We start from the raw sequence: 26,520 nt of genomic DNA, 5'->3' as shown, positions 1-26,520 counted from the left end.
TTGAATTACAGAGAAATAAATATAAGAAACCAACTTCATAGAGAAATTATACAAGTGTACACTAATATACAAGGATTGAATTATGGAGAAATAAATATGGGAAACCAACCTCATAGAAAAATTATACATGTATGATTGTGATTGGGAGATATTCCAATTATCTAACTTATGATATTTAAAAAATTACATAATATTCATAATCACTCCACTACTCCACACATCACATTACCATTCTCTCCTTTTTTTTAACTACACAACCACGCGTGATTTTTTTTAAAACTAAACCATTTGGCACAATTTTTAAGAAAAGTAACATGGAATTTGAGGTGAGTTCAACATAGAAATTGAGTTGTAGAAGCATGAATTGCAAGGAAGTCAATAGACATAATTTATTAGTAGAATCTAGGCACAAATCCTAAGATAATATATTTTTGATGTGACTCTTGAAGTAAATGATTTTGAATAGTAGAATATGGTTGTGATTTTTAAGGCATGATTTGTGACCGTAAGTGTTGATATATGTGCGAACTTTGATGAAACAAAATATGGCATGAATCCTAAGGCTAACTTGTGAGAGATTGGTGTAAAACCAAATTGTACTATACACATCCTTGATATTAGTTTTCAAATTTTGGTTTGAAATATACAACAACATTTATGTTAGAAAGTTACAAAACAATTCTAGTGTTTGGTGGATTTGATGATTAGAGAGGGAAATAAATAATTCTATAGCAAAAATGTGGGACAAAGAATTGGGTTGATGTTATACTAATATAATGGTGTTTTATGACTATTTATTTTTTTATATTTTTTGTGGTGTTAATTTTTTTTTTTTTTTATAAAGATGTTTCATTATTTTTAATGGTTCGTATTGTTTTCATGTTGAAATGAATTATGAGTATTTCAAACATGTTCTTGGACATTAATTGGAAGTTTAACAATCACAAGTTTAAGGTCTGAAAGAAGTGCATGATTTCTATCTTCTAATTTTTATGAATGTCGAGGTTTATCATTAGTAAGGTCTGGAGAAATCTTGATGATCAACAAAAAAATCAATTTGATTCAAGAATTGAGAAATATTGATGTTGATAAAGTTGTTCATGATGGATGGCACGCTCCCCCCACCAAAAGACACAAATGACGCCTCTACAGTTTGGTCAAAGTTGTGAGAGATTCATGTGACTTTTGGGAAAGGTGGGGGTTTTCATCTCATAATTTTGTGGTTTCAATACTAATGGAGGGTGATTCAATTTCAAAACACTTACTGAAATTGAAAGACTTATGGGATCAAATTCTTGTAATACATAAAGAAGTAGATGTAGATTAAGACTATGTTGTAATTACTTTGAAGAGCTTATCTTTATCCTTTGAAATTTTTATCAAAACCCTAAATGCCACTCCAAAATTGAGTATAATTACACTGAATACGTTGTGGATTCCATTATTATAGAAGGATTAATGGGAAAACTAATTTAAACAAAATAATATAATATATTTTGAGAGTGCCTTTTGTAGAAAAAATTAGGGAAAATGCAAGTAGAAGTAAGAGACATTATAGAAGCAAAAATACACCTTTTGGTTATTGAAAATCAAACTAAGAATTTACAGTTTTCTATTATTGTAGTAAAATTTTGTCACACTAGGCATGTCTATAGGAAAAGGTTATGGAATGAGCAACACAACCACAAATAGGTGGGAAAGAAGTAAGCTAATGTTGCTAAATATGAAAAAGAGGAGTTAAATACTTTTGCGGCATCCCAATTGGGAGGTAAGTCAATCATTTTTTTTTTAATTTTTTTTTTTGTGGATGGAGCTTCAAGCATATAACTAAAATAAGTGACATGTTTATTGACGTTGTGGAAGACAAAAACAAGTTAGAGAAAATGATTTTGGATGGTGGGAGGGAGCATTTTGTAGAATTGCATAGTAATGCGTGTATGACAAGATGTTGGAAATACTGTTGTCATTAATGTCAAAGATAGGGGAAGACTAAAGATGTCCAATATAAAGATTGCAATATGGAGATTGTTGGAAATATTGTTTTTGAACTTTTGATGCCCAATTTGGACACCCTGTATTAGAAGGCCTTTTTAATCTAAATGCCTAGCTCAAATGTGAGCATAGGATATATGGTTCAAAATATTATTCGAAGACCTTTCCATCAATATTTGGCACTCTCTATAATTCCACAAGAATGAAAAGATGTGAAAGATTCTTTCAGGTCGGCCCATCCATAAAATACAAGTAGACTTAGCCAGTTTTACAAGTTGGCCCCATAAGTGAATGCATAAACATTATAAATAAAGGATAGATAGTGCATTTGAAGTGTATCCAAGCAATAATGTTAAATTATAAGCACATAAAATAGATTTGAGGTGTGCAAGAGGAGTTTGAAAGTATTCTTGGGGTTTCAAGGTGCACAAGAGGAGTCTAAGGAGTTTTCTTGGAGTGTTAATGATGCACTATGAAGGACTAAGATCTGCAATCATGTGAAGTGCATCGTTTTAGGTTTTAACCCTGTACAAAAACTACGTGCAACTAGATTATATATATAGATATATACACAATGGAGGGAACATAAAAATTATACATAAAAAATTTCTCCTGGAAGCGAAAACCGGGAAAACTAGATTGATTTTTCATTATAGTCCTTTCAATGTTACGATACATTACATACATGTCGAAGCATTCATAAACCCCAATCCATTAAACCTAGATTAGAACATGACCATAGTTCCCTTGACCGGATTTACAAAATAACATGGGAAAAAAATCATCATGCCCAAAACCATGTGCGAAACCACACGCAAAACCATGGCTAGGTTCGCCCACTATCCTTGGGTCCGCCCAACTATTATTGGGTCGGCATAAAATTCTTTTTCCTGGGGCACTGCCCCAGACCTTGTACAGGTGGGATGCCACCCCCTTGTAAATCCCTCGGTGGGGGGGGGGGGGAGTCACCCCCCCTGCAACCCCACCGCTGTGCCTGACACAATGTAATGATGCCTGGGCTAATCGTGGAAAGAATATAACACACCCAATAGTTATTTTGAAGATGTGATGATGTGAAGTTCACTACTCTATTATTATATCAGGGGGAATAATACTATGATGCTCGCTAGGGCATGAAGGCTAAATTTGACTAGGGCTTGAAGTCATGTCTAAGGTATGAAGCAAGGAGAGGCAATAAAACATGAAATTTAAGGGCATGATGATGCTGTGATATGCATGAAGTTTGAAGCATGTAGGTGAAGTTAGAAGTACTCCATGTGAAGTTATTAGGTTGGTTCCTATATATGTCTTGTTGAGTTGGTGCTTAGACAAGGATATTAGTGTCTCCAGTAGGTTGGTTCCTACACAATATCTTGCTGAGTTGGTGCTCAAATAAGGAGATTCGTGTCTCCAGTAGGTTGGTTCCTACAAGCTTTGTAAAAATAGGTCTGTGCCTATAAACAATTATAAAGATAAGCTTTTTTGGTTATCTCCTGCAAGGGTTTCCACATTAAACTCTATGTATTGTGATTTGAGTTTACATGCATTTAATGTTTTAAGTTAATGAATGACTAATGGATGCTTATTTAAAATAAAAATAAAGGTCTCATACTAATTCACACCCGTCTCAATATAAGCACTAGTTCAATAATTGATGTCATAGCAGGTTCCGTAAAAGACAAGCTAACTATTGGAAGGTAGATTTTGGGATCACACATGGTTGGTCAAGAAGGTTGCTCTGCAAACAAAGGCCCATTGTTTGATGGAACAAACTATGCATTCTGGAGTATAAGGATGTGGACTTATCTGATGGCTCTTTGGTTTGATATTTTGAAATCAGTTGTGACTGGTTATGTAGCCCCAATATATATATATTTTTTTGATGGATACAATTGGGAACAAGGCTAATGAACATAATGCAAAGGACATGAATGATATCTATCAGAATTATAATTTTACAAGGTGAAAAATTGTGATTTGAAAAAAGAAATTTGGGGAAAATTTAGAAACATATATGAAGGCGATGATAAGGTGAAGAAGGCAAAGCTCCAAACTCACAGATGACAATATGAGAGCCTAAAAAATGAAAGACATAAAGAAAATGTTGTATCCTAATTCCTCCATGTGCATGAAATTGTCGACATCATTAGAGGAATTGGTGAGAATATTGAAGAACCAATTATTTTGCAAAAGGTGCTATGGTCACTTCCCTTAAGATTTGATGCTATAATTTTTTCCATTAAAGAAATGAAGGATCTAGAGAACTAACAATGAATGAGCTACATGAGATTCTCAAAATATATTAAATGAGGATATAAAAAGAAAAACCAACACAAAAGGGGGAATATGTAAAAGTATTAAAGAAGACAAAAAAGACACAAATACTATAATTTTTCTAGCCATGAATTAGATACAAAAGAAGCAAAATTTATGAGAAAGCTAAAATGAGGATCTAGAAAATACAAAGATAATCTACCATTCAATTTTTTTAATTGTAGTAGAGTAGGTCATTTTCCTACTAAATGTCCATATGAAAAAAGGGAAGATAGTGATGATGAAGAAGAACATAGCAATAAAAGCAAACCTTATAGACACAAAAAAGGAAAATATACTAAAAAGAGGAGTTTTTACTATAGAGAGGACAATAACTTGTCTGAAGAAAGTGATGGACATGTTTATGATATTGACAAAGAATAATTCCTCTTCATAGCCATGGATACAAAGTCTATTGATAAAGAAAAATAATAAAATAATAAAGAAAAATTAGATTAAAAAGAAGAAGACATTGATGGGGAAGTGAATCTTGAAGTAGAACTTGTTAGTGCCTTAGAAGAAATAGGAAAGGCTAGGGGAAAACATAAAAAGAAGAAGAAGTAATTGAAAAAAATATGAAAAGAAGATCATGATCTTGATGAAATAGAAAAAAAATATCATCTTAAAGACTCAACTAGAAGAGGTAAAAATTATAGAAGAAGTGGTGAGAAGGCAACCGAAAGAAAAGGAATAAATTGTGAGAAGCTAGAAGCTGAAATCATTTCCTTAAGAAAGGAACCAGAGAAAATAAATGATTAGTTTAATACAAGCTTGAAGTTTGTAAAGAGTTTTGAAATGTTAGATAATATTATAAGTTTCCAAAGGTCACCACTCATCAATATATGTCTTGGTTTTGGTGAAAAACAAAAGACCCCTGAGGGAGATGCAAGCACTAAGGTCACAAAACCATCATAAACAATAAATGAAGAAAATTCTAAAAGCTATGCTCAAATTATCAAAGGATCCATAAACAATTAAAGAAACATTAGGAAAGTAAATGAGGATTGACAAAAAATTGGTTCTTCTCACAAGAAAAAGAAGAATGATTTCAGAAGTGTTGTTTGACTGAGAAGGACTTTCACCAGCTAGTACCAAAATATCTTCCTTGGCTATTATTTTTCATGCAATAATTTTGGTCATAAAGAAATAGGTTTAAAAGCTTATGGAAGAAGTGATTACGTGAGAGAAGGAAATAGAGGATATTATAAGACCTCAAAGAATTACTATGTGAGCAACAAAATTGGAATTTCTCATGGGTTTGTTGATAGAAACTACAATTCATTTTCTCCCCTACTTGATTACAATATGAAATGTTATAAGTACAGTAACAATGGGAACATAACACATGATTGTAGAAGCAACATAATAAATTCTCGTAAACAAAACAAGGAAGACTATGTTCTTATTGGGCATAGAGAAGAATACACAAAAGAGTGGAAAAGGAAGTAAGAAGAATGGAAGAAGGAAAAATGTTGACTTGCACTGTATGCTTAAAACAAAGGAAGCCAATGGTACATTGGTAGTGGATAATCAAAACACATGATAGGGGATTAAAACAAATCTCTCACACCAAAGGAAGAAAAAAGGAGGAAACATTACCTTTTGGGATAATGCTTCTACAAGGATAGTTGGAAAACGTATGGTTAGTCTTGATGATGGAAACACTAAAGAAAATAATGACTTGTATGTTGAAGGGTTAAAACATAATCTTCTAAGTGTCAGTCAAATGTGTGATCAAGGTTTCAACCTCCAATTTCATTATAAAGGATGTGAGATAAGGAAAGATGGTTAAGGAAGATTAGTGGCATATGCAAATAGAACCTCGAGCAATGCATACCTGGTTTTTTACCATTGATATGCTATAACATACGCTTTGAATGGTATGACCAAACCCATTATCCCTTTGAGAGGTTGAATATTTCCCTTATTTTATGATCTGAAAATCACCCTATGAGTGACCTCAGTTAAGATTTATTAAACAAAAGGTATTATAGACTCATGTGCTGGTGTGTGTTCTGTGTTATTGAAACAACGGATCGATCAGATTGCCAATACATAGACATTTTAAATGGAAAGACAGCAGAGAAATACAGTAAGCAACACAAAGACACAAACAATTTTTAATAAGGAGTTCACCCTATTCTCCAGGGCTACGTCTCTGGTCTAACTTCTGTGGTGGCCTTATTTTATTATGTCTTTGAGCAGAGAAAATACAATACAGGGACTCAATGTGAGTTCTCCTGAAGAAGATTTTGCTTGGCAGGGTGGTTCTTGGATTCCCCAAGCCACTTGGAGTATACAGACTCTTTGTTTTTCCTACCAGCTCTGTGACCCTCGGTCTACAGTGGAAAGAGCCAACTGTGATGCTCAATCCAGACAGATTCCTCTATGGGAAGGCTTGAATCTTCAACCTCTCTGGTGCTCGATGCTGCCTGTGGTCAACTCGGCCCTCTGTCTCTTCTGCTTGGCTTTACTGCTCTCTGTGCTCATTCCTCCTCTCAAGGTTTACTGTTATTGTCTCTCTTGGTCTCTTGGACTCTTCGTTCTCGATTTCTTCGAATCTCTGAATCCCGTTCAACTATCCTGTTCACGGCTTTATCCATTCGACCTCCTTGCCTTTTCGGTTCATCTCCCGCCTGGGTCGATTCACCTGTCGCCTGTGTGCTTGGAATTCCCTGTTCGGCGTCAGCATGATCGCTCGAGAAGTAGCCACGTGTCCTCACTGGAACAACACCAACCTGTTCGTCGATTCATTTCTTTTTCCACCGTGGCGGTCAACAGATTCCAAATCTCTTTAGAATTCGGCTTTATTCCCTGTCAGTTCCGCTCTGTCTATCGGGCGCAATCTCAGCCGTCCGATCTGGGCTCCTCCAGATCCAACGTCATTCGCATGCTGAGCGCGGTTGACTTGCTTGACCGATAACGCGCGATCACGACGTTTTTTTCTCTCACCTCCACTACCACGCATCGATCACTGAGGGTGCTCGCTCCGCTTTCCTCCAAAACCGCTTACCGTTCAAGGGCACCCCAGGTAAACCACTGGTTTCCAGGTCATGGGTCCCACCGTCGTACGATGGCGCTTTACGTTTCTCCGCCCGCGGTCCTCTAGCTCCCAACGTGACCGAGTGCTTAGCCCTACCATTTCAACCCTATTTGCCCAGCGATGCATGAACGCACATCGAAAATCAGTCCCTTTTCCCATTCCGGGGCTTCCAGGGGCTTCATCGACCTCCTACACAGTCTCCATGGGCCTCGGTCAGCGCGCTTTGACCGACGTCCTCATCATCTCCACGTCGGCTACCATGGCCATTGGTTCATGGTGTTTTCGATTGCTATTTTTGATTTTATTCAAGAATTTTTCGACCTGTTACAGTCATGTTTCTTGACAGTCGTTTATGGATCCAATTTGGATCACAGCCTCCCAACTGAAAATATTTTGGACCACCAAAAGTTGGTTTTCTTTCTTCAAGCATCGACTAAGTGAGGAAACTGCTGTCTCACTCGTCCAATCTCAATCCATTTCCCACTGCTCGGCTTCGAACCTTTAAGCCCAATTCTGAGGTATTCCAACTGTCCACTGCGCGTCGTCCTTACCTTCCTGTCCAACACTGTATCTTCCTGTAACTCATTAAGATATTCAGGTAGTAGGTCATCAACAGAAGGCAATTGACTCTGCTCTTCAGGGTCCTCAACCATTGAAGGTTCAAACAACCTTAAGCAATCTGCGTTCACGATTGAGTAGATGTGCATGTAAGCTGGCAGATCAAGGCGAAAAGCATTTTCACCAATCTTCTAAAGTATCCTGAAGGGTCCACACCTGATAGGTTTTAGCTTTTTACCTTCACCTTGCATCCTGTCCTTGCTGATATACAGCCAGACTTGGTCTCCAACTTGAAAACTATGCTCCATCCGATGCTTATCATGCCTAGCCTTGTACTTGGCTTGGCTCTTTTCCAGCTATTCCTGTACTGCCTGATGGATCTCCTGGATCTGTTCAATGAACCTAGTTGCTTTGTCCACATCACTGTGTCCATCAACCATGGTATCTTTACCAAAGACAAAATCCAAGGGAGACCTTGGTATGAAACCAAAGCAGGTCTCAAAAGGAGATCTCTGTGTAGAAGAGTGCTTGGCTCTATTGTAAGCATGCTGCACATAGCACAAGTGCTCATCCCAAAGCTTAGGATGTTTGTTGCAATATCCTCTCAGTAACTGGATCACTGTCCTGTTAACTACTTCTGTCTGGCCATCTGTTTGTGGATGAAAAGCTGTGCTCTTCTTCAATTTGGTGTCCATTAGTTCCCACAGACTGGACCAAAACTTCCCCACAAATCGGGTATCTCGATCAGATATAATAGAAGTGGGTAATCCAAAATGAACCCATACATGTTCAAAGAATAATTTTGCAGTTTGTTCAGCTGTAATTTGTTTACTACAGGGTATCAAAATAGACATTTTGCTGAACCTATCCACAACAACATATAGATAATCATGACCTTTCCTAGATTTGGGCAGTGCTCCAATAAAATCCATGGAAATGCTTTCCCAAGGGTGAGAAGGAATTGGCAATGGAGTGTATAAGCCTAGTTTTTTGTTATTGGGCTTGCTTTTAGCACACATAGCACACCCCTTTACATATCTAGACACTGTCTCATTCATTCTTGGCCAATAGTAGAACCTTTGCAGCTGTGCAACTGTTTTACTTACCCCAAAGTGACCTGATATCAGAGAAGTGTGTGCTTCCCTAATTATCTTTGCTCTCTCTGTTTGTGGAATGCAGAGTTTCCCACAATGATATAAGAGTCGGTCCTTTACATGATAGTCCAATTCTTCTACTCTTTTGCCTTGACTCAAAGTTGCATATACATCTTTAAAGTCCATATCCTGAGCATATTGTTCTATGTAGCTTTCATGTAGCACATAATTATGCTTAAGTATGGTAGATGCATTTATAATGGGTCTAGATAACATGTCTGCAACCTTGTTATGTATGCCCTTTTTATATCTGATGACTAAATGAAACTGTTGTAGAAACCCCATCCATCTGTAATGTCTTGATTGTTGCAACTTAGTTTGGGAGTGTAGGTATTGAAGTGGCTGATGATCAGTATGTATTATTGTTTCTTTGCCCATTAAGTAATGTTTCCACTTTTTCACACTCTGAACTAATGCATACAATTCTTTATCATAGGTAGGATAGTTAACTACTGCAGGATTAAAAGTCTTAGAATGATAACATATGGGTTTACCGTGCTGTGTCAACACTGCTCCCATGGCATAGTCACTGGCATCAGTTTGGATCTCAAATGGTCTTTGTAGATCTGGCAGTGTTAGTACAAGTGCTGTACTATTTTTTTCTTTCAAGGTGTCGAAGGCTTTCTGCTGTTTGCCTCCCCACTGAAACACCTTGTTGAATCCTGTTAAAGCATGTAAGGGAGCTGCAATTGAGGAAAAATTTGAAATGAACTTCCTCCAATACTGTGCTGCTCCTATGAAGCTTCTCACTTCTGTAGCAGACTTGGGTTTAGGCCAGTTTACAATGACTGCCACTTTAGAGGGATCTATTTTCAATTCACCTCCCCCTACTATATGACCCAAATAATTTAGAGAGGTTTTGCCAAATTCACATTTGGAGAGTTTAACATAAATTTTTTCTCTTTTCAAAACATCTAATGTCTGCTTAACATGCTTTAAATGTTCTTCCCATGTTTTACTAAAAATCAGAATGTCATCCAGATACACAATAACAAAATCATCAAGAAAAGGTCTGAGTACATCATTAATTAATCTCATGAAAGTAGTAGGGGCATTGGTCAAGCCAAAAGGCATAACTAGCCATTCGTACAATCCCTGCTTTGTTTTGAAAGCAGTCTTCCATGCATCTTGCTCCACAACTCTGACCCGATGGTATCCACTGTGCAAATCCAGCTTGGTGAAATAAACAACTTCTTTCAATTGATCTAAAAGGTCATCTATGCGAGGAAGGGGATAACGATTTTTGATCGTTATTTTATTCAGTGCTCGGTAATCAATGCACATTCTCCACGAGCCATCTTTCTTTCTCACCAAAACGATTGGTGACCCACATGGTGATGTGCTAGGCCTGATGAGCCCTTTCTCGAGCAACTCCTACACCTGCTTCTTGATTTCAGCATTCTCTAAAGCAGATAACCTGTACATCCCAATGTTAGGCAAAGGAAAATCTTGCTGCAAAATAATATCATGTTCTATTCCCTTTTTGGGTGGCAGACCTTGAGGTTCTTGAAACAAGACATCATACTCTGAAACAATATTTTCTATATCAGCTTGCTGATCAGAATTACAGCCCTCAAATACATTGGTTTTATTAGTTTTCTTTTCCTTTACAACCATTAGTAAGAACTGTTTGCATGAATTTATCATTTTTTTCATCTGTCCTGAGTTTATGAGAGTATAATTATTCTTGAGCTTATGAGCTCTTACAAGGTATTCGATTCCATCTTTAACAAGTAGATACTTGTTCTCAGCTCTATAGAAAATAGCCTTTCTATCATACAAGTAAGGACTTCCTAAAACAATTCCACATATATCCAAAGGAATTACATCTAACTCAACCTCATCTACAAATGCTGACCCAAAAGAAAACTTGAGTTTGCGCTGTCTAGTCACTTGTAGTTGTGCTTTATCATTCAACCATCCTAATGGGTATGGTTTCTTATGAGGTGTAGTTTCTAATCCCAATTTCTTTACAATTGCTTCAGAAATCAGATTTATTTGTGAGCCACTATCAAACAAAGTATCAATCTTTTGATATTTGGAAACAACTCGAATATGGAAAATCTCATGCCTTTTTCTCTCATGTTCTTCATCAGTAACAGATTGAGCAGAATTACTAGTAGATGCTTCAGAATTCTTACCTTTCATACCTGTGGCTGCAATGACTGTTTCATCTCCTGAGTTTGACCCAAAATCCTTCTGAATAGCTGCAACAGTAGTCTTCTTCTTGCCCTCGGACTTCTTAGGTCTCAGCTCTGGATGCAGAATCCAACAGTGCTCATCATCATGCCCCTCATTTTTACAGTGAGTGCATGAGGCTTTGCCTTTCTGTGCAGTGTTAGCCTTCCTTGCTTTCCATTTCTTCTTTCTTTTCTCCTTGCTCTTGCTTATAGTGGGTTGGGATGGTCCCCCAACTTCTGGATTGCCATTCTTTCCTCTTGCTTCTAGATGAGTAGCTTGTACAGATACCTCATCTATACTAGTGGGATTAAACATGAGGATGGTATGCCTCATGTAGCTGTGTAGACCCCCAATGTACTTCAAAAGAGTTTCTGGCGAGTCTAATGAAATGCCCAACATCAATGCTCTCTTTCGGAACTCTTGAGTATACCCTTGTACACTTTTCCCTTTCAACTGCCAAAGAGTCTGCCAACTCATCATGGCTTGTTGCATGTAGGCTAATGGATAGAACTGCTTTCTGATGGTAGAAACAAAGTCACTCCAGACAGAGATGGTCTTACCATGCTTCTTCACATTAGCTTGGGTTTTGCCTTCCCACCAAACCAAGGCAGTGCCCCCTAGGCGAAGGCTTCCCAGATGAATCTTGCTCTTGTCTGAGTCTATATTTTGTACTCTGCAATACACATCAATTTGTCTTATCCAATAGTCCAACTTTTCAGCATTTAACTCTCCATCATATATAGGCAAATAAAATTTAACATCTAACTTAATCAAAGATGCTTTCTTATTATGCACATGGCTACTAGGAGGTGTAGGGAAGCTTTCTTCTTTCCCCTTTCCTTTGGAGTGGTCATGGGCATGAGATTCATCTTCTTCTTTATCTTGCTTAGAGCCTGATGAATCTTCACCCTTATGCTTTCTAAAGTCCCTATACATTTCTTCTACCATGGACTTTATAGCTAGGAAACTTTCTAGGAATTGAGAGTCTGGCCCTACAGAACCTTCTTCTGACATTGTCTTTTGAGAATAGACTCTTCCAATTTCAGGATTAGTTTCCACCAACTCTCCTTCTCCTAACTTGAGCTTTGATCTAGTGATCATTCACAGCTAAACCAACACAAGCTTGTCCAACCTTACAGCCTAGAGCTCTGATACCACTTGATCTGAAAATCACCCTATGAGTGACCTCAGTTAAGATTTATTAAACAAAAGGTATTATAGACTCATGTGCTGGTGTGCGTTTTGTGTTATTGAAATAATGGATCGATCAGATTGCCAATACACAGACATTTTAAATGGAAAGACAATAGAGAAATACAGTAAGCAACACAAAGACACAAACAATTTTTAATAAGGAGTTCACCCTATTCTCTAGGGCTACGTCTTCGGTCCAGCTTCAGTGGTGGCCTTATTTTATTATGTCTTTGAGCAGAGAAATTACAATACAGGGACTCAATGTGAGTTCTCCTGAAGCAGATTTTGCTTGGCAGGGTGGTTCTTGGATTCCCCAAGCCACTTGGAGTACACAGACTCTTTGTATTTCCTACCAGCTCTGTGACCCTCGGTCTATAGTGGAAAGAGCCAACTGTGATGCTCAATCGGGATATATTCCTCTATGGGAAGGCTTGAATCTTCAAGCTCTCTGGTGCTCGATGCTGCCTGTGGTTAGCTCGGCCCTCTGTCTCTTCTACTTGGCTTTACTGCTCTCTGTGCTCAGTCCTCCTCTCAGGGTTTACTGTCACTGTCTCTCTTGGTCTCTTGGACTCTTCGTTCTCAATTTCTTCAAATCTCTGAATCCCGTTTAACTATCCTGTTCATGGCTTTATCCATTCGGCCTCCATGCCTGTTCAGTTCCTCTCCTGCCTGGGTCGATTCGCCTGCTGCCTGTTTGCTTGGAATTCCCTGTTCGGCATCAGCATGATTGCTCGAGAAGTAGCCACGTGTCCTCACTGGAATAGTGCCAACCTGTTCATCGATTCATTTCTTTTTCCCCCGTGGCGGTCAATGGATTCCAATCTCTTTATAATTCGGCGTTATTCCCTGTCAGTTCCGCTCTATCTATCGGGTGCAATCTCAGCCATCCGATCTGGGCTCCTCCAGATCCAACGTCATTCGCACGCTGAGCGTGGTTGACTTGCTCGACCGATAACGTGCGATCACAATGGTTCTCTCTCTCACCTCCGCTGCCACGCCTCGATCGCTGAGGGTGCTCACTCTGCTTTCCTCCAAAACTGCTTACCGTTCAAGGGCACCCTGGGTAAATCGCCGGTTTCCAGGTCGTGGGTCCCACCGTCGTACGATGGCGCTTTACGTTTCTCCGCCCATGGTCCTTTGGCTCCCAACGTGACCGAGTTCTTAGTCCTACCATTTCAGCCCTGTTTGCCCAGCGATGCGCAAACGCGCATTGAAAATCAGTCCCCTTTTCCCATTTCAGGGCTCCCAAGGGCTTCATCGACCTCCTGCGCAGTCTCCATGGGCCTCGGTCAGCGTGCTTTGACCGAGGTCCTCGTCGTCTCCACGCCAGCTGCCATGGCCACTGGTTCAGGGTGTTTTCGATTACTGTTTTGGATTTTATTCGAGATTTGTTCGACCTGTTACAGTCATGTTTCTTGACAGTCGTTTATGGATCTGATTTGGATCATTTTAGCACCTTGTATTATCCCTCTTCACGTAGTTTTCATCCCTTATATTTCTACTTCTTCCTTTTCTATCACTAAAGTCATAGTTAAGGACAAGAAAGATGGATGTGAGCATGCTATCTATTACATTATTAAAAACTTGGTTAGACACTATTTTTCCTATAACTATGATGAGAAGTTAGTCTAGGTAGTTATTTATTTTATTCAAAATAATTATCATCATATCTTAATGCACAAGAAAAATGTCATGATCAATTCTAACCCTATGTTATTCTTCTTGAGTTGGCGAGTTATCAATGGTAAATTTTCTTGTTGGATCACTATCCTTCAAGAGCTTGAATTAGTATTCATTACACACAAGAATAAGAAATCATTAGCACTTATTGACCTCATTTCAGACCTCCCAAATAGTGTGGTAAATCATCCCTTGGATGATAAACTTCCTAAAAAAGCATTTGTTCAACATTTCCAATGACAATACTTGGTATGGAAACATTCTAGTTTATTTAAAAACATAAAAGTTTAGTTCTCATTTCTCCCATCATGGCTCATATCTCCCAAGGATTATTACATTGGAATGAACCAACAAAGATCATTCACTTCAACAAATTTTTCATCCCTTATATTCCTACTTCTTCCTTTTCTATCACTATAGGTTAAGGACAAGAAGGATGGCTGTGAGCACACCATCTATTACATTATTAAGAACTTTGTCAGACACTATTTTTCCTATAACTATGAAGAGAAGTTACTCTTGGAAATTATTATTTTTATTCAAAAGAAATGTCATTATATCTTAGTTTGCAAAACAAATATCACGATGAATTCTAACCCTATGTTATTCCTCTTGTGTTGGTGAGTTTTCAATGGTAAATTTTCTTGTTGGATCACTATCCTTTAAGAGATTGAATTAGTATTCATTACACACAAGAATAAAAAATTATTGGCCCTTATTGCCTTTATTTTTGACCTCCCAAGTATGGTAGACTAGGACTTGAATGATGACCTTCCTAGAAAACATTTTTTCAACATGTCCATTTACAATCCTTGGTATGGTGACATTCTAGTTTATTTACAAACATGGAAATTTAGTCCTCATCTCTCCCATGATGGAACATAATGTATTTTTCATCGAGCCCTCTAGTATTTCCTCATAGGAGATATTCTTTATCAATGGTGGTTGATACTTTATTATGCAATTTCCTAACTCATGATGAGATAAATTAGGTATTAAATGCATGCCATAGTCACGTGTTTATGATTGCCACCTTTGACTACCACCCAAAAAATTATCCATGTTGGTTATTTTTTTCCTACCTTATTTATTGATAGTATCAATGTAATTAAGCATTACATCAACTATCAGTTCTTTCCCCTAGTGCATGAGCTCTGCTAGATCCATTATGCCTCATAATGACCACGAGACTTTTTTTGCAAATGTAGCACTAATTTTAGGGAATGTAACCTTCCTTTATTTAGGGGCCATAAATACATTATTGCAATCATTAAATATTCCATGAAATGGGTTGAAGCAACGTTGATATTCAACAATATCATGGCCACTACCACTTCTATATTTTAAACCATTTTATAACCGAGTTTGATGTCCTGAAAGAAATGGCATCATACTCTCTTCCCTACCTTACATACCTATTGGAGAACTATTAAAATTGACATAGGAGTCACTCATTTTCATATTGTTCATGCACATGAGGCAATTTTATCGATTGAGTATCAAATCTAGTAATTGAACTCCTCCTTGATACTAACCTATTAGAACGAAGGTTTGTTACATTGGAATGCACCAACAAAGATCACTACATTGCATTACAAACCATTGAAATGGAAAAACAATTCTAAGGCTCAATATGACCATAAGGTTTGCCCTCGTGTCTTCCATGAGGGGAATCTAGTCTTTTTGTATGATGAAGCTCATGATGTCTTGGGGGTTGGAAAGTTTAAAATGTTATAGAAAGGTCCTTATATTGTCAAACAATGTTTAGGAAAGGGGACATACTTACTTACAACATTATAAGTATAACTTCTCCCTAACCCTTGTAACATGATCTATTTAAATAATTTTTACTCGTAATATGTCTTTGACAGGAATCCCTTATCTTGTATATAGATATGCTCTTCACATCCATTTCATTGTATTTTCAATTCACACGTTGTCTTCTTTCGCCGTTTAAATGGACCCCTTCTTTCGTCATGTAGATGGACCCCTTGTCTTTCTGCTACATCAATTATGCGAAGAGAGTGAGCTATTACATGTGAAATCTTGCCCTAATAACATAGGCCATTTCCCCTCTTTGCATAATATTTTCAACTAAAATAGGCTTATATTGGATCTACTAGTTTAGTCCAAAAATGAAGCTATGATCTTGTTATTTGTTGATGTCCTTAATCCTCACGTCAATAACCCCCATGCTTGTCTTAATTCCCAACTTTTTGTAATGCAATTGAAAAATGTTTATCATGTGCATACCCCTTGCCTTTCCTTTCAGAATCTAATTATCAATTGAACTCTTAGAGCAATCATTTTAATATATTTCGTTTTCTCATATCCCTGTAAGCTAGAATTACTAAGTAGGATTCCATCACTCTAGAACCGATGCATGCTTATCACATTCTAAGCACAAAATGGGGGCCATACTTCCAATCTATCTATAACCACTCATCTCCATCATTATCGTTCAATGGTGGTCTCATGCTAGGGGCATGATCATCCTTCTAGCCAAGTCTCTCATACCCTAGGCATACATAACTTCCCTCCTCAAAATTGGGGGCCATTAGAATGTGGGTACATGTAGACATATCATGACCCTCAAGGATCCGACATCCATGCTTTGATACTCCATGCAACAATTAATCTAGTTGATCTATAGTTGGCCTCACAAATAGTTGAACCTCTCGAGTTCAATTCTCTTAGTTTTTATACAAACATAAACTTCCTAACTATCTTAACTTCCTGCTAATTTCTAGTGTTTCCTGCCTAGCATGCAAGAAGGTAAGCACTTTTAAAAAAGAAGAAGATAATTACCTATGATTATCATCTAATAAAAAAACAATTACCTCTTGTATCTTCAAATTCTTTATTCCTCCATATCACTCTGAAGCAAACCATAAATACAAAAAACCAAATTTTTTTAATCCATTTTCCTCTTAGCTACCTCTTCACCAACCCTAGTGTGGATATTGTTTTGTTTACTCTAGTCCCAACATATAAACTAGGCCAAATCTTGCTTTAACCTATTGTAACTTTTCCCCCTATTTTTTCTATGTTGTGTCAATGCATCCTTTTGGGGGGTTACTTATGCTCCCACATCTATGCTATCACCTAAGAGATTGTTGAGGACTTCCCTTAGGAAAAATGATACCTAATTTAATAAACTAAACCATTGAAATTCAAGAGAAAGATCAGACCATTAACCTGGAACTCACAAAATCAAATTTCATTATTTAGTTTGTCCACAACAAGTTCAAAAAGATTTTCCCCTTCTTGTCATGTCTTGGTGTGAACCCCTTGTTAATTATCTTGTGCTTTATACCTTAGGGTGGTTTTCAAGGATTCCCTCTTCCATTGATTCAAAAATACATTCCCCTATTAATTTCAATGCACATGACATAGGTTTAAAGGGTGATATATCATGAGCTAGATTTCTCATTAACAAGGTTTCTTAGACTAAACATAGAGACTCCTCATTACTCTGGGACTTATTTGTTTTTCACATACTTGAACCATAAAGTCAACTAAGTCAACCTCAAAGGCACCATAAAGTGAACTAAGCCAACCTCAAAGACTAGGTAAAATTACCAAACACCATTAAATGCATACTAAGAGTAAACTAAAAAACAAAAATACCATAGCACATTGCCCCCAAAATTTCCCCAAAAGTCATTATTTTAACTATTTTCTAACCCCATTAATACGTGTTGCCTCCAAAAATCAATATTTTTAACTATTTTTTAACCTCATAATATGTATTTGAAAGTTTGTGGGGGAGGAATGCTTCTTTTGCGTGATCAAACCATTGATGGACCACATCATTTTCTTCGAAGCCATCTCTTATTTTGTGCATATAATATAATTAGAGCATAAATGTCTCTATGTAACCATATTATGTTGGGTGATTGATGTAATCATGGGAACATAGAGTCATTGGTGATAGGAAAGGTCATATTTGGTTGAGTCATAAAGCCTTATACTTTTTTTGTATATCTTTAGAAGGTCCAACATATGCTCAAGGGGAGCATGGTCAATATACAACTTTCATTCAACAGATCATACCTACAACGATCAACACTACAAGAAAAGTAATTTTATCAACCCTTTTCCCTTGATGTCAAAGGGGATAAAATATTGGTGTTTGTAGGTGTTTGGAAATGGTGTCCAAACACCAAAGTGGTTGCCATCAAGTCCAAAGGGGGAGATTGTTGGCATTATGGTTAATGTATTTTCCTTGATGGAAACTTGCTTGATAAATATGTCAATATTGTGTTAATATGATGATTATGGAACTCATGTAGATTGGTACAAATGCTATAGAACATATGGATAGAGAAATGGAAATTCAGTTACAGACGGATGACAACAGTGAAGTTTGAGAAAGTATACACAATTCCTATGAAGAAGGGTCGCGTACATACACAGGTCTTGTAAGTAGAAGTCACTTACATAATCCAAACCATGGTAATCTGGATACCAGGGGTCATTACCGTGGTATTGGCCCATAGTAATTGGAGCCTCAATATTCATTTGATCCCATCAACAAATACTGTTGACATTACCAAAGTATTTACCTAAGGTATTGACCAAGTCTAAAGCTATATAAGGAGATGGAGATCAAGGTGTTAGGTGTGCAAGTGAATGAGTTATTCAAATAGAATTTGATCTAAAACAGGTGTGCACCAAGGAGCAAGGAGATGGCACATATATGATAGATATGAAAGTGTAGTAAATATTGATGAATACAATTGCTTGATTTGTTTATACTTAGAGCTAATAATGATAGATATTTGGTTATAATGATGCAGTAATATGAATATGTGACAATAAGGTTTGCGGAATGGGAATTGCGTGCGTAGTGAATTTTTTCAGATTTGTACGTAGGTTTGTTTCTGAATAGTCATGTACATATGTGGATTTGTTTATGGGTAGTAGCTTATATATTCAGTAATGTATTTTTCAGTATGTTGAGATATATACATGGGTGTTCCACATTATAAGCGCATATATACGTTAGTCTGCTTAATAACAATCACGTATATATTATGAGGTAGATCTATTCTATAGTGATGCCTAATGATAACTGTTGATGATGTTTGTTCTATTTGTTGTTGTTTGTCAATGATGTCTTGATAAGCATGATCTATATCTAGCAATGTTGTTTGGGTTGATTGAGTTATGGATTTCTATATTTATCAGTTATGATGATTGGGTATGGTTCACTGATCTATGATTGGTTCAGTACTTGATTCAGTGAGTGATTCAGTGTTACAATGATTCAATTAGCCAAATGAGTCAATGTTCAATGATTTGAGATATGTACATGGGTTTTATGCAAAGGAAGTACACATATATCTTGGTTCTATTAAGAACATCTGCGTACATAACATGAAATTCATTTGTTCTGGTTGGGTTATGTATTCAGTAGTTTGATGCTTCAGAGATTAAGTTGATTTAGAAAGATTTAGTGATTCAACTTTGTGTTTCAGTATTTCAGTTTGGATATTGGTTTGGGTTTATTGTTAGTGTGGATCTAGTATGAAAATTTGATGAAAGGTGACATACAATTTGTTTGATGACTGCATGACAGGTGAATCTAGTCCGAAACATTCTAAAAAGGGGTCCACAAGGAGGCGAGGGTTACAACCTTAAGAAAGGGGGTAGGATCTCCCTTCTGGTAGGAGTCTAAAAATGATTTCAGGGGGTTGTAGCTCCCTTTTAGTGGGTGTTGGAGAACTAGTGGAGGTTGTAGCCTCCTGCAGGTGGGTTCCTACGTATTGATAAGTGTCTGCACCAGTATAAAAATGTAATGAATATTTTCTTTATATAATAAAAAATAAGACAAAGACAATGACAACGGTGGTTTTCTCCGACATTCGGTTTCCACCTAAAATCCTAGTGGTTTATGTGTGTTTATTACGTGCTATGACTTATCTATTCTTTATTGCATTTTGGATGGGGAATGAATTAATAATGCATTAGTTAAGTTAAGTCACAGATAAAATATATGCCAAATTAAGTTGACTGGATATATGATGTTTGCATTCACAAGAGTCGCGTACATACGTTGGTTGCATGAAGAAAAATAGCATATAGAATTTAGAATATGAAATGAAAAGTTAAAATTACTGATTCACCGCCTCCCCCCCCCCCCCCCCCCCCCCCCCCCAAAAGTATTTTTCCTAACAAAACTCTTAGTGCAGTCAATTTAATCCATTTGATTCTCTCATATCCCTAGAAGCTAGAATCACTAAATGGATACCATTTCAAATAATATCCTAGATTGTCATTTACCACATGAATCATTAGAAAGATAATTTATTACATTTTATATTTACTTTACTAAGCATATCATCATATGAAATCAAATTCAATATTTTACATTTTGCATCTATCAAATTTCATATCAAAAATTATTTCCACACACACACACACACACACACACAACATATATATATATATATATATATATATATATATATAATTTCCAAATTATGCATCATTATTGACCCTTTGAAAGTTTATTCCATTACTAGACTCTAACCACCTCGTACCCTCCAACAATTGCAAATCCTTCAAGGTAAATATAACTTCTTGCAATGGTTTATTAATGATTACACCATTCACTCTCATGGTTTTTTACCATTGATATGACATAACATACCCTTTGAATGCGATGATCAAGCCCATTATCCCTTTGAAATGTTGATACTTTCCCTTATTTTAACACCTTGGACTAGCCCTCTTCACTTCAACAAAGTTTTCATCCCTTATATTTTTGCTTCTTCCTTTTCTATCATTAAATTCCTAGTTAAGGACAAGTAGGATGGATGTGAGCACATCATCTATTACATTAGTAAAAACTTGTTCAACACTATTTTTCTTATAACTATGATGAGAATTAAGTCTTGGTAGTTATTTTTTTATTCAAAAGAAATGCCATCATATATTAATGTGCAATACAAAGGTCATGATCAATTCTAATCCTATGTCATTCCTCTTGTGTTGGAGAGTTGTCATTTGTAAATTTTCTTGTTGGATCACTATCCTTCAAGAGATTGACTTAGTATTCATTACACCCAATATTAATAAATCATTGGCCCTTATTGACCTCATTTCTGACCTCCCAAATAGTGTGGTAGATCGTCCCTTGAATGATGACCTTCCTCAAAAAAAAATTGTTCAACATTTCCACTGATAATACTTGGTATGGAAACATTCTAGTTTATTCACAAACATACAATTTTAGTCCTCATCTCTCCCATGATGGCTCTTCTCTCCCAAGACTTGTTACATTGGAATGCACCAACAAAGATCATTCACTTCAACAAAGTTTTCATCCCTTATATTTATGCTTCTTCCTTTTCTATCGCTAGAGTCCTAGTTAAGGACAACAAGGATGGATGTGAGCACATCATCTATTACATTAGTAAGAACTTGGTCAGACACTATTTTTCCTATAACTATGATCAGAATTTATTCTTGGTAGTTATTTTTTTTATTCAAAAGAAATGTCATTATATCTTAATGTGTAAGATAAAGGTCACAATGAATTCTAACCATATGTTATTCCTCTTATGTTGGTGAGATGTCAAAGGTAAAATTTCTTATTGGATCACCATCCTTTAAGAGCTTGACTTAATATTCATTATACACAAGAATAAGAAATCATTGGCCTGTATTTCCTGCATTTCTGACCACCCAAGTGTGGTAGACCATGCCTTGAATAATGACTTTCCTAAAAAACATTTGTTCAGCATGTCCATTGACAATCCTTGGCATGGAAAAATTCTAGTTTATTTACAAACACAAAATTTTTGTCCCCATTTCTCCTATGATGGAACATAATGTATTTTTCATCAATCCCCTCAGTATTTCCTCATACTAGAGATATTTTTTATCAGTGGTGGTTGATACTTTATTATGCAATTTCCTATCTCATGATGAGATACATTAGGTATTAAAAGCATGTGCTAGTAGTGCTTATGATTTCCACCTTTGACTACCACCCCAAAAAATTATCCATGTTGGTTATTTTTTGCCTACCCTATTTATTGATAGTATCAAGGTAATTAAGCATTGCATAAATTTCAATATGACCATAAGTTTCACCCTCATTTCTTCCATGGGTGGAATCTAGTCTTTATGTTGGATGAAGGTCATGATGTCTTGGGGTTGGAAAGTTTAAAATGTTATAGCAAGGTCCTTATATTGTTAAACAATGTCTAGGAAAGAGGACATGCTTACTCACAACATTATAAGTATAACTTCTCCCTAACCCTTGTAACATTATCTATTTAAATAATTTTTACTTGTAATATGTATTTTAGAGGAATCCCTTATTTTGTATATAGATATGCTCTTCATATCCCTTTCATTATATTTGCATTTCATAAGTTGTCTTCTTTCGTCATTTAGATGGATCCCTTGTATTTCTACTACATGAATTATGTGAATAAAGTGAGCTATTACATGTGGAATCTTACCCTAATAGACTAGGTCATTTTTCCCCTTTGCATAACCTTTTCAACTAAAATGGTGTTTGTATTGGATCTACTAGTTTAGGCCAAATATAAAGCTATGATCTACTTGTTTGTTGATGTCCTTGATCCTCATGTCAATAACCCCCATGCTTGTCTTAATTTCCAACTTCTTGTTATGCAATTGAAATTTTTTTATCATGTGCATAACCTTTTCCTTTCCTTTGAGAATGTAATTATGAGTTAAACTCTTAGTGCAATAATTTTAATATATTTCTTTTTCTCATATCACTACAAGCTAGAATTACTAAATAGAAGTTCATCACTCTAGAACCGATACATGCTTATCACATTCTAAGTACAAAATGGGGGCCATACTTCCAATAAATATATAACCACTCATCTCCATCATCATCGTTCAATGGTGGTCTCATGCTAGGGGCATGATCATCCTTCTAGCCAAGTCTCTCATACCCTAGGCATCCATAACTTCCCTCCTCAAAATTGGGGGCCATTAGAATGTTGGTACATGTAGTCATATCATGATCCTCAAGGTTCTGACATCCATGCTTTGATACTCCATGCAACAATTGATCTAGTTGATATATAGTTTTCCACACAAATAGTTGAACCTCTCTAGTTCAATTCTCTTATTTTTTATACAAACAAAAACTTCCTAACTATCTTAGCTTCATACTAATTTCTAGTGCTCGACTGTTAAGGAGAGGACCCTTTAGGGGGCTCGACTGATAAGGAGAGGAGAGGAGAGGAGAGGGGGGGCCCAATATAATATAAGGCTGCCATCGGGAGCACTCAAACCTCGTGGTTCATGCCTAGCGTGTAGGAAGGTAATCAATTTTCCAAAAACAGAAGATAATTACCTATGATTAGCATCCAATAAAAAATAATTAACTCTTGTATCATGCTCCCCTTTTCAACCTATAGTTATGTCGAATAGCCTAAGTGTCTAAAATGGTGGAACAAAATTAAATTGTTTTATAAGAGTAGTTACATTTAAAAGTAAATTGATACAATAATTACAAAATTACAATCATACTACTGCTAATGAAGAATCCTACATCAGTAGTTCCATTTCATTCAAATTATTTAGTTACAAAAAGTCTTTGTTGAATGGTTATTTAGGTTTGTACAACTTATGATGTAGAATAATTGTATAGCATTGGTATTGTTGGAAAGACCCTTCATAGCTCATGAGTGCTCTTAGATAATTTTACACTTATTCTTCCATCATAAAAATAAAAGGCTATCTTATTGAGTCTTGAAAAATACATATTATCGAACCAAAGCCTACCCAGACATGCAAATTCATTAACTTACTATAAAATACTCATTTTCTAACACATAATCCAATCACACTTGAAGTGTTGGATAATGAGGGTAAAATGAAAATAAAGTGGAGAAACCGAGTGTTTTCAAGGAAAAAGGATGATGAAATATGTGAGTGGAAAGTAAAATTGTAGGGCTTATCAAAGTATTGTGGTTTTTACCCTCACTCCCCTCTATTAAGGTAAAATAAAATAAAGAATTACCAAATTGAATTTAGCACATGCATCATTAAGAAGATAATTTATTGCATTTACATTTACTTTACTAAGCATATCATCCTAAGTAATCATATCACACATTTTACATTTTGCATTTATTACATTTGCATGACACTTATCATATCAAAAATTGATTCCATAATACACACAAAAATGTCAAAAAGTGTACATCTAGGAGTTCATCACTCTAAAATTGATGCATGCTTATCACATGATAAGTACTGTAAAAGGAGGCCATATATCCCATTTATCTAAAACTACTTGTCTTCATCATCATCATTCAATTGGTGGTATTATCATCCTTCTATCTAAGTCTCTCATGCCTTGATCGTCCATAACTACCCTCCTCAAAATTAAGGGCTAGTCCTATGGTACATTGGTCTAGGTAGAAATATCACATCCATGTTTTGATACTCCATGCAACAACTGATCTAGTTGATCTCACAAATAATTTGTTGTCCACCGTGAACTAGTCAACGTACATGTGTCTTGACCTCACTAGCATTGTATTTGCACACACATAATATGGATGATTAGTATCACATACTGTAATCTTCTACTTTATACTTATACATAAAACATAATCACATAATCACGTACCATCTAGACCCCATTCTCTTCTAGGTGGGATGGGAAGCTCTAAATGTAACGCTCAATGTGGATCACCCAATTAATCCCGGCGAGCAAAGAAATTAAGGAAAAACGAATTTCTTATAACACCACCTCATCCATATCTCAACAATTATTACCGCTTTGTGCATATTTGGGCTCTTTAGGGATCCACACATGTAATTAGGCAATCAGAATCTTCTCACACGAAAATGTCCAATATAAAAATTTCCCCCCTATCATCCTACAACAAAATGTCAACTAACATAATATAAATGTCAATATCATCTAGGCCCACCAATAGTAGGTCGCTACTGGTATGCTTTCCATGAGCATCACCAATCCACTTGCTATCTTATGGTGGGGATGGTTCCCCCCAATTTACATAATTGTTGCTATAATGACTTGTATCTCTAACTATTCCAAATCAACTATTAGGATGGCACCATCTTCAACCCTAGTACTTTGACCCTAGTATTCTGATTTCCATGGGCCTCCACAAACTTCTCCAACTTCTTGGCACAAAAAAGCACACCGGTGTATCCCAAACAACACTCTTCATGGGTAGTCCTATCAAAAAATAAATGTCTTGGAGAGTCACCTTTATCAACTCCTCTTGTACTATAAAATCTCCTAATTTTGGATTATAAATTTATTTGAGCAGCCCATGACATGCTAATGTCCCTAATATAACCTACTTTGCACTTATTACATTATGGATATCTTCAAAATATTTATTCCTCCATATCACTTTGAAGATTACCATACATACAAAAAATTAAATTTTTTTAACCCATTTTTCTCTTAACTACCTCTTCACCAACCCTAACGTGGATATTGTTTTGTTTACTGTAGTCCCAACATAGAAACTAGGCCAAATCTTGCTTTAGCCTATTGTAGTTTTTCGCCTTATTTTTTCTATGTTGTGCTAATGCATCCTTTTGGGGGGATTCTTAATATCTATGCTATCACCTAAGAGATTGTTGAGGACTTCCCTTAGGAAAAACGATACATAATTTAAAAAACTAGTCCATTGAAATTCAAGAGGAGGATCAAACCATTAACTTAGAACTCACAAAATCAAATTTCATTAATCAGTTTGTCCACGACAAGTTCAAAAAGATTTGCCCCTTCTTGTCATGTCTTGGTGTAAACCCCTTGTTAATTATCTTGTGTTTTATACCTTAGGGTGGTTTTCAAGGATTCCCTCTTCCATTGATTCAAAAATACCTTCTCGTATTAATTTCAATGCACATAACATAAGTTTAAAAAATGATATATCATGAACCATATTTCTCATTAACAAGATTTCTTAAATTAAACATAAAAACTCCCGACTTATTTATTTTTCATATACTTAAACCATAAAATCAACTAAATCAACCTCAAAAGTTTGATAAAATGACTCACACCACTAAATATATATTAAGAGGAAACTAAAAAGAAAAAATACCATAACGCATTGCCCCCAAAATTCATTATTTTAAACTATTTTCTAACCTCATTAATACGAGTCAACTCCAAACAAATCAATATTTACGCCGTAAAGCGTTTCCCTCTGAAATGAACTCCCCAAAATGCCTTTCTGTCCTAATATTAGCCGTCAGATCTATTGTTAGACAATTCAACAATAATAATCCATCTAATTTAATTAAAAAATCTTATAAAACATTAAAAAAACCTTAACGTATTAGTTAATAATTAATTAAAAAAAATTCGTTTCTTTCTATTAGCTACCCAACCATTTACCCTAATCA

The sequence above is a fragment of the Pinus tabuliformis genome, chromosome 6 (genome assembly GCF_031772625.1).
Source record: "Pinus tabuliformis cultivar Carrire ecotype Pingquan chromosome 6, CPIR1, whole genome shotgun sequence".
NCBI lineage: Eukaryota > Viridiplantae > Streptophyta > Pinopsida > Pinales > Pinaceae > Pinus > Pinus tabuliformis.
The sequence above is the reverse complement of the archived record's forward strand: the minus strand, read 5'-3'. Positions refer to the sequence as shown.